Below are 8,704 nucleotides of genomic sequence, written 5' to 3'. Positions count from 1 at the left end.
CTATCACAGATATATTCCTTTCACTTGGGCTCTTTATCTATACCTCGTTATATTTGTTTTAATATCGCACATCGCAATAACACTCTAAGTTGTAATTTTAGCCGTTGATTCTGCGAAAACCGTCATACCGCCCTGTAACCACCCCGACGACCTCCTCTGTAGTTGACGACGTACCCGAGGCGAGATCCCTTTTCTTTGACTCGTTGTTTCAATTTTTAGAATTATGAATTAATTATATGCTTTGATTTGATTGTGATTTGATTGTGTTACCATAGGAATATTGTTATTATCTACGTGGCTTGTGGATGATTAATATTAATAATGATATTATGATAAGTAATTTAAAGGAATAAGTATTTTGTGTAAAAGTGGTTATTTGAGATGTTTTTAAAAGAAAGAATATATAATAAAGATTATTTTTAGATTTATTATGATGAGAAAAGAAATTATTTTGAAAAAGGGGTTGGTTTTAAAGTATTATGATAATAAATATCTTAAAAGAAATTATTTTGTAAAAAGATTTATTTTAAATAAATAAGTTTATGATTAGTTATTGATATAATGAGAAACAATTTTAAAAAGAATTGATTTGGAAAAAGATTATTTTTAAATAATTATTATGAGAAATAATTTAAGGAATTTATTTTGTAAAGGATTATTTTGAAATAATAAATTAATGATTTTTACAATATTAGTTTAGAATTAAAAGGATTTATTTTGAGTTATTATAATAATAGATATTTTAAAAGTTTTCATTATATTATAATATATGAATGTTACCCGTGTTTGTCACATATTACAATGATACCGATAAATTGACACTCTTATTTATACACATAATATTTATCTTGTTTGATACTATGTTTGACCTGAATGACTATGGAAGCTTGTTGCCTTATCACTTAGTTGTTATCCAATAGGAGAGACTGTATATGAAGACAACTCCTGTTAAAAGTATGATTTATAAGCGTGCTTCAAAGCATGACTATACTCACTCGACATCGATATCCCGATGTGAGGAGTCCCGAGTTTTCTTGATATCGATATCCCAGTATGAGGTTTCCTTGATTATTACTATTATAACATTGACTAGATGATGCACTCTTGATCAGACGTGTTATAGGTCACGGTTCTTTTCATAGTTTTTTAGAAGTTGTTCCACAGTAACTTCGTGGCTAGTGCACAATATTTCATGTACGGTCATTTAAATTAATTTGACAATATGGGGTTATAAAGGAGAATTGGACGGAGAATATAGCATGTATATAAACGGGCACAACACTTTCCTGTTATCGTGATATCGTGAGTTTTATATACATGGGCCAGAGGGGTAATACTTGACTTGAAGGCGGCCCCCGGACAGGTTTACAGGGACCCGATTATATACATGAAGATATTATTCTCCAATTCAAATAACATGTAAAATATGTATAATATACTTGTGTGTCTTATGGAAAACTTTGTTAGTTTTGTAGAGATGTGGACCAGTGAGTTTTTGGATGGCTAGTTACATGTCCTTGTTAGTTAAGGTGATTCTGGACTCTTGTGAGATATAGGCCAGTTGTATTTCTTTTCAACATAGATCTGGGTTAATATTTAATTATCTACAATTCGAGACATATGGTATATACATGAGGGTTTTCTTGTTTGGATTATTTCTCTCGACGTACTACGTCTCTTGTTGTAGATTTTTAAGTATTAATTTCATCTAGTTGTATGACCTTGTTACTTGGATGATTATTCTGATCGCTAGCTGCATGTTCTTGTTACGTGATTGATTTTCTTGGATTCTTCTGATTATTATATTATAGTGGTAGATTGCATTTAAATTATTATAATTTCAATATCATACTTCTATTATTAATATTACATGTTTTCGCCTTGGTCATTTGACCATTCTTTTCTCCCTTGTGGGATCTTGTCATGTGCCATGAACGTTGACATACACCTGTTTTCTCTGGTGTATGTCAGACTTAGAGGAAGAACAGATTCAACTGGAAGATTGTCAGGAGCTAGAGGATTCTCAGCAGGAGTGCCTTGTAGATAGAGTTGAAGAATAGGCCGAAGTTCAGTATCTCGTCTTATTTGATGATCCTAGTTATTTTTGTAGTCTTTCCCTTCTATTCTATTAAACAATGTATTTCATATTTCTTCAATATTCATTTGTTCAGATATGTATAAGGGCATGTTTGACCCGAATATCATGTCTTGGATGATATTCACTTATGATATGGATATTTTGTTCTGAGTTCGTCTATTATATTCTCGCTATCTGTGATTGGGGACCTGTACCTTTGCATTGTATTTATTTCCAGATGCTTAGCGTATTAGGTTGAGGAGAAATGATTACTTTATTTATTCTTCTTAATCTAATACGTCGCGGGTTTGTTCACGTTTTAATTCCCGGGTATTTTGGGAAGCGGGGCATGACACTTTCGCTTCATAAGAAAATCCTAATTATCAAGAAAATTCCGATGACTAAGAAGGGTCTATGCCATTTGTTCCTAACGGTTTGAAGCCAATGGGATTTTCTTCATCCCTGAAGGAACTTAGAATCATAGTGGGAAGGGTTTGAATCATTTTGGTAATGATTAAATAACCACCGTGGGGATGTTTTGATCATTGATACAGTGAGAGAATGTTGATCATCTTGATCATGATCAAATAACCACAGTGGGAGAGCCTTAATCATTTTTATAATGATTAGGAATGAATTATTCAGATGATTGGTTTTCATCTTGAATAATCCATTGATTTAGGGTTATCCTTAAGAACACCATGTGTAGCGTTCTCCAGGAACTTCCCGTTAAAATGCATTGCCATCATGTACATGGATATATACAATATGTACAATAATTCGAGTTGTGCATCTCAAATAGGTTATCCTGAATGTATTAAGGGTAATACTTCCTCAGGAACTTCTTATTGACTAGCATCATGATCTTATCACCGTCATGAGTGATCAAGCGATATGCACTGTTTGAGTAGACTATCTCTACTACAAATATATGGTCATTCCTATTTGGGCTGAAATTTGTCTCTCTTCTTAGAATTGAGTATCATTGGTCGCTGTAGGCTGTCTAAAAATTACTACAGATAGCTTATCCCTATCAAATACCGATGATAGAAGTTACAATTTGACGGCTTCTAGAAGGCTATAATTTAAAAACTTTCACGTAGATCGATGGAAGCTCTAATTCAACAGCCTTCATAATCAATATCGGGAATTATAATCTGATGACTCTCATATTTTCAAGGAGCCAAAACAAAGGTTACAAGATGATGATCTTTGCAACGCTCTAGCAAAAAAGACTATAAATTAACGGTCTCTTCAAATCAAAACATAGATATCTCTCAAACCGTAAGGAATTTGGCAAAACGGACAATAGCAAACTGAACCCTTAGGATGGGTTTGGTCCGCTCCGTCTCATCGATATAGTCGATGTTCATATATAATTCATCAAATTCTGACTTACGGTTTGAAAGTTGTCATGTTCTTCGTAGCAAGTTATGTTCTGAAGTCCGTCTACAACACTGGACTTCGCCTAAACATTAGACTTGGCCTAAAGCTCGCTAAGCCTTCCTGAGGCTCGCCTCTGCATTCCAGAGTCAAAACGCAGAGTTCATCTCTACGTCCCAACAACAAAACACAGAGTTTGTGGACTCAAAACGCAGAGTTCATCTCTGTGTCCCAACAACAAAACGCAGAGTTCGTGGCTGCGTTCTGGACTCAAAATATAGAGTTCGTGGCTACGTTCCGGACTCAAAACGTAGAGTTCGTGCCTACATGCCAGACTCAAATGCAGAGCCTAACTCTACATCCCAGGTCTAGAACACAGAATTCGTGCATTTGCAGGCTGAAATGCAGAGCCTAACTTTGTGTCCCAGGTTCAAAACGTAGAGTTCGTGCCCATAACGTAAATTCTGTATTTGACTCGTTCAAACACGAGTTGAACGGTTCCAAAAACTATTTTCTCCCCACGATTTAAGGGGATCACTACCCTATCATGGAGAGTTTTATAGGGGCGGTTACACCCCATTAAACCCTCATTAAGGAGAGATTTAAGGGGACGGTTATACCACTTAATCCTCCATAAATAGCGAAAAATTTAACTGAGTTTGGGATCTCCAATTCATCCTCTTTTTTTCAGCAAAGAAGAGATCTTTTGGCAAATCATCTTTAAGGGAGATCGGCATTTATTCTTGGAGAGCTCAAAGCATTCTTCGACAATAGGAGCTTTCTTCATCCTACAAACCTATTTCGGTTAAATCAACTCTTTTATAGAGTTTCAAACTCGTTCAGAGTTATCAACTCGTCAAGAGTTTCAAACTTGCTTTACAAGTTCGTCCAATACGTCGAGTCAAGAGGCGAAGACAATGTTCCAGCAAGATGTTTGGATCATCAACGGGATACAAGAATCTAAACTCCCATCGATACCAAGAAGAACCCAGGTTAAACAAAGGGAAGGATCTCAGTCAACCCTTCTCTCTTTTATAAATCGGAAAACCGATCGAGAAGATTTGTAATTTCTTTTTCTAAGTCTGTTAGAGAGATATTATATCGAGAAAATTATAATTAATTCTTTTTCTGAGTTTGTTAGAGAGAATAATACAAATTCAATTCTTTATTTTTTTTCTTTAAATTTTTTACCAAACAAAATATGGCGGCTCTGCTGGGGACTAGCCTTTTCACCGTTGAAACTCTGGTCATCAAGTTCGATCAAGCCAAATATGAGGAGTTACTGTCCTCCAGATCCTTTAGCCCCAAGGCTATGTGTAATATCCGCAAAGTTTCTAAGAATACTAAAGCTCCAGTTGTGACTGACTCATCAAAGGACTATCTCCCCTGGGGGTTGTACTGTTCATACAGTCCCCACTCTAAAGGAGAAGACTTAGTTGTAGGCATCAAAAATTACTTATAGATTCCCACAAACAGCTCGAAGCTGAGAGAAAATGATGAACATCATTATCCGAGTCACGTAAGGTTAATTTACGTTGAAGAGCGTATGAAGTAATTCGACAAATCGTGTGAAGCAACGGAACTACAGAATAACGAGGATATAAACTGATCGGGAGCCACGCTTCACTTGTAAAAAGATGAAGCACCCTTCATATACCATCTACTCCATATATGATCCAACTATAGGATCTTGTAGATCTCCTTGTCGGCTTTCCTACACACTTTGAATCACGTAATTCTGAGTTCAGACGGCAAACATAAGGCAAAAACAGACATAACGCGCGAAACAATGTTCCAGGCCTCGGGCGTCCGCAGCACTGAAAACCGATTTTGTGCAGTTTCAAGTTGTTTTTCGACGTTAACCACTTGGATTTGTTCCAACTAATCTGAACATATCCTATAACATGATAAAGTGGTTATGAATGAGGATAAGAGTGAATCGCTCGTTCTTATCCAAAAACAGAGGTCCTAAAGCCTATAAATACAGCCCTAGGGCCTTTATTTTTTAAGATCTGGAATTCTGGAGCATCTGTGAAGCCCTGCTAAATTGAAGACTAAAGGAGCACAAATTTCAAAAGAGAGGAGGAGATCAGATTGAGTTCTTTAGTATAAATAAAAAGAGTTCGTTAGATCTACGGTTCCCGATTCTTTTCCTTGAGATTGCCCCGTTACGGTGATCTTGAGAAGAGTGATTATCTCACTGTTGCCAAGATAATTGCTTCGGTTTCTTGATTCCTTCGTGAATCAACAAAGCTCCGGATCTGATCTAATCATTTGGTGGTCCACGGATATCAATGTCCCCATTGCGTTTGTTTGAAAGAAAGTTGTAATTTTTGTTGAAAGTCTTATAAAAAGACTATTTCTTTGAGTTTATTATAAACGTTTAAAGTTGTAATGAACTCGTCAATGTAAATAATTTTTTCCCCAAACAAGCTGGCGACCACAGTGGAAGCCAACGACTTAACTGCTAAGGCTGTCGTGCTGCAGCCAACGATCAAGATCTTGGTGAAGGAAGAGGTCGAATAGAAATTCAACCAGCAGAAGTTCAAGGAGTACGTCTCCTCCTCCTCCTGCAGATCCGCCTCTCTTCGCAAGTGCAGGAAGGCCTCCTCTCCTGAAAGATCAGTTGGTCTTTATAGGTGTGAATTTCTGATCTCTCGAAACAGGGATTTCGTTTGTATTGATAAGAATAGCTTATTACAAACTAATGAATCGAAAATTACAACAGAAGTGGAGGGAATGCCCTCCTTGTTTAACGTGTGGACTTTCGGTAGCTATAGGATGCTTCGCTCGGTTCTCACGCCGAGTTTGTTTCCCTTAGACGATTCGACCGAGGTTGCTGGAGAGCTTCAGTACGCAGTAGAAGCACGGATCAATGGAGTTCGAATCTTCGAGTTTAATGGCGATCAGGGCCCAAAACTCGGAGAAGATGCTGCAGTGCAAAGATTATGCAAAGAGCTTGTCGTCAACTCTGTTGAGAGTCGAGAGCTAGTGGTTCGGTTAACTGATTAAATTAATCAATTAACTACGAGTGAGCAAATGAACGAACCCCTTTCCTGTAGCCAGGAGAGGTTCTTAAATAGAGGAGAGGCGACGTGGCCGCCCCTTGAATCATAGGATATGACCATGTCTTGGGCTTGTACTGTGAGCGGCTGCTTGATGGGTTCGGAGTACTGTACTCCTTCCCTTCACGTCGTGAGAAGTGGGGTTGCGACTGCCCAGTACTCGAGTGGATCTATCCGACTTGCCATTTGCAGGCGGATTCAGCTCTTAACTCGTGCAGGCGAGGCGAGCTTTCTACAGGCAGACTTGGCGACTGACCGGCCACTCGTACTATGAGCGGCTACTTGATGGGCTTGGAGTATTGTGCTCCATCCCTTCACATCGTGGGAAGTGGGAAGGCCCATCCCTGTACGAAGTGTAACGGCTGTCAAGTACCCAGGTGAGTCTAGCCAGCTTGCCTTTTGTAGGCGGATTCAGCTCTTGACTCGTGCAGGCGAGGTGAGCTTTAATCGTGAGCGTGCAGGCAGATTTGGCGGATTTGACTAGTGGCTCGTACTACGAGCAGCTACTTGATGGGCTTGGAGTACTGTGATCCATCCCTTCACGTCGTGGGAAGTGGGAAGGCCCATCCCTGTACGCGGCGTAGCGGCTGTCGTGTACGAATTCGACTCTCGACCCGTGCGGGCGAGTTGAGTTAGTAGGCGAATCTGGATGATCTTGACTCATGCGGGCGAGTCGATCACACAGACCAGTCAGTGATCAACAACCGCGGGAGAATTAGGGGATCGTGCGGTTTGGGTTCGCGCTGGTGAGTCCAGCCCATGGGTGAGCCCCCACCCTCAAGATCGGTGGACGACCCCGACTCGCAGGCAAATTTCTCGTATGTCTGTAAAGGTAATTTTTACCGTCTACAAGACCCCCTTCAAAGTTTTCAGACCTAAACCGGCTTGCGTGTGGTCTGGAATACTTTGAATAAAGAAGTTCCTAGCGAAGCAAGTGTATTTGGTTTTCTTTAGGATTTTTAGCAAACCCTCAGGTATTAACGGGTTTGATTTGCCTTTACCGATTACCGTTTGAATCGGGCTAGCCATACTATTCCCCTCAGTATGATGAGTTGTCGAGTTGTTCCTCTTAGGCTTAATGCTAAGATTTCTGCTCTAACCCTTAGCCGTTTGAGGTGTGGGTTTGAGTGCGGCCGTTCCACTGGTGATTCAAAACTCTAGACGAGTCGTATTATATGGAATCGTTCAGGTGAAATTCACTTTCGCAGGCGAAATTTGAATTTACGGGGTCTTGCCAGATTTTTGCAGGCATAACCCTTCCTTCGGGCGAGATTCGATTTGGCAGGAGGTGAACCACGTGTTCGCCGATGAAGCTTCGTGCTTTCCAGCTAAGTCAGCGTGGGCTTGTCAGGCCGTGTCAATTGCGATTTTGACAGTATGACGTCAGCTTCGTGCACCTCGCTTGATGACGAATCGTGGCTGTGGTTTTTAAATTCAGCCATCAGATCTGATTCGGGTCCTAGGTTTTGACCGTACCGTTTCCTGTAACCGAAAAAAGAGAACGAACTACGGAGAGTGATCTGGGCCGTCGATTTCGTTCGTGGCCACGTCTCTTAGCCGCCAGTGTTTCGCCTCTTGAGGGCGATCGTGGCCACATAAGCATCTCCGCCTTTAAATAGGCTTTGTTCCCCTCCTTTTGAGAGCTACTGTGCTCAAGAATTTCGTTTCGTGAAAGTTTTCTAAAGAGAAAGAATTCTCGCTTCATCCCTGACTCTTAGACACGGAGCCGAAATCTAAGAAATACGTTGCAAAGGGAGGAGGTCCTGGACGCTATTCTGATCGCCTCGCCGCCGGTATGATCGCCAGCGTGCCTGAGATGCATTTGGGTAAGTCGAAAGATTTGTCTGATGACCTTGCGTTGATTGCCGATGTCGGGTCGGAAGGATGAGTATCGCTCGTCTTCCCCAATGGATTCTACCATTTTTCGACAGTTTTCCTGGTTTGGGTATAATCAGCCTTTTTCAGACGGATTTTACATTCGTTTGCAGAGGATGACTTCTGTTTTTACAGGCGAAGTTGGCCTTTATAGGGCGAGGACGAATTCGTCTTTGACAGGCGAGTTCGACTTTTATCTAATAAAGACAACTTCAACCTATACAGACAGATCTCGTCTTTGTCAAGCGGACTTTGCCTTTTTGACAGCGGATTTACATTTTTCTGGCGACTTTGCCTGTTTTGG

This window comes from Asparagus officinalis, chromosome 2 (genome assembly GCF_001876935.1).
Source record: "Asparagus officinalis chromosome 2, Aspof.V1, whole genome shotgun sequence".
NCBI classification, from domain to species: Eukaryota; Viridiplantae; Streptophyta; class Magnoliopsida; order Asparagales; family Asparagaceae; genus Asparagus; species Asparagus officinalis.
The sequence above is the reverse complement of the archived record's forward strand: the minus strand, read 5'-3'. Positions refer to the sequence as shown.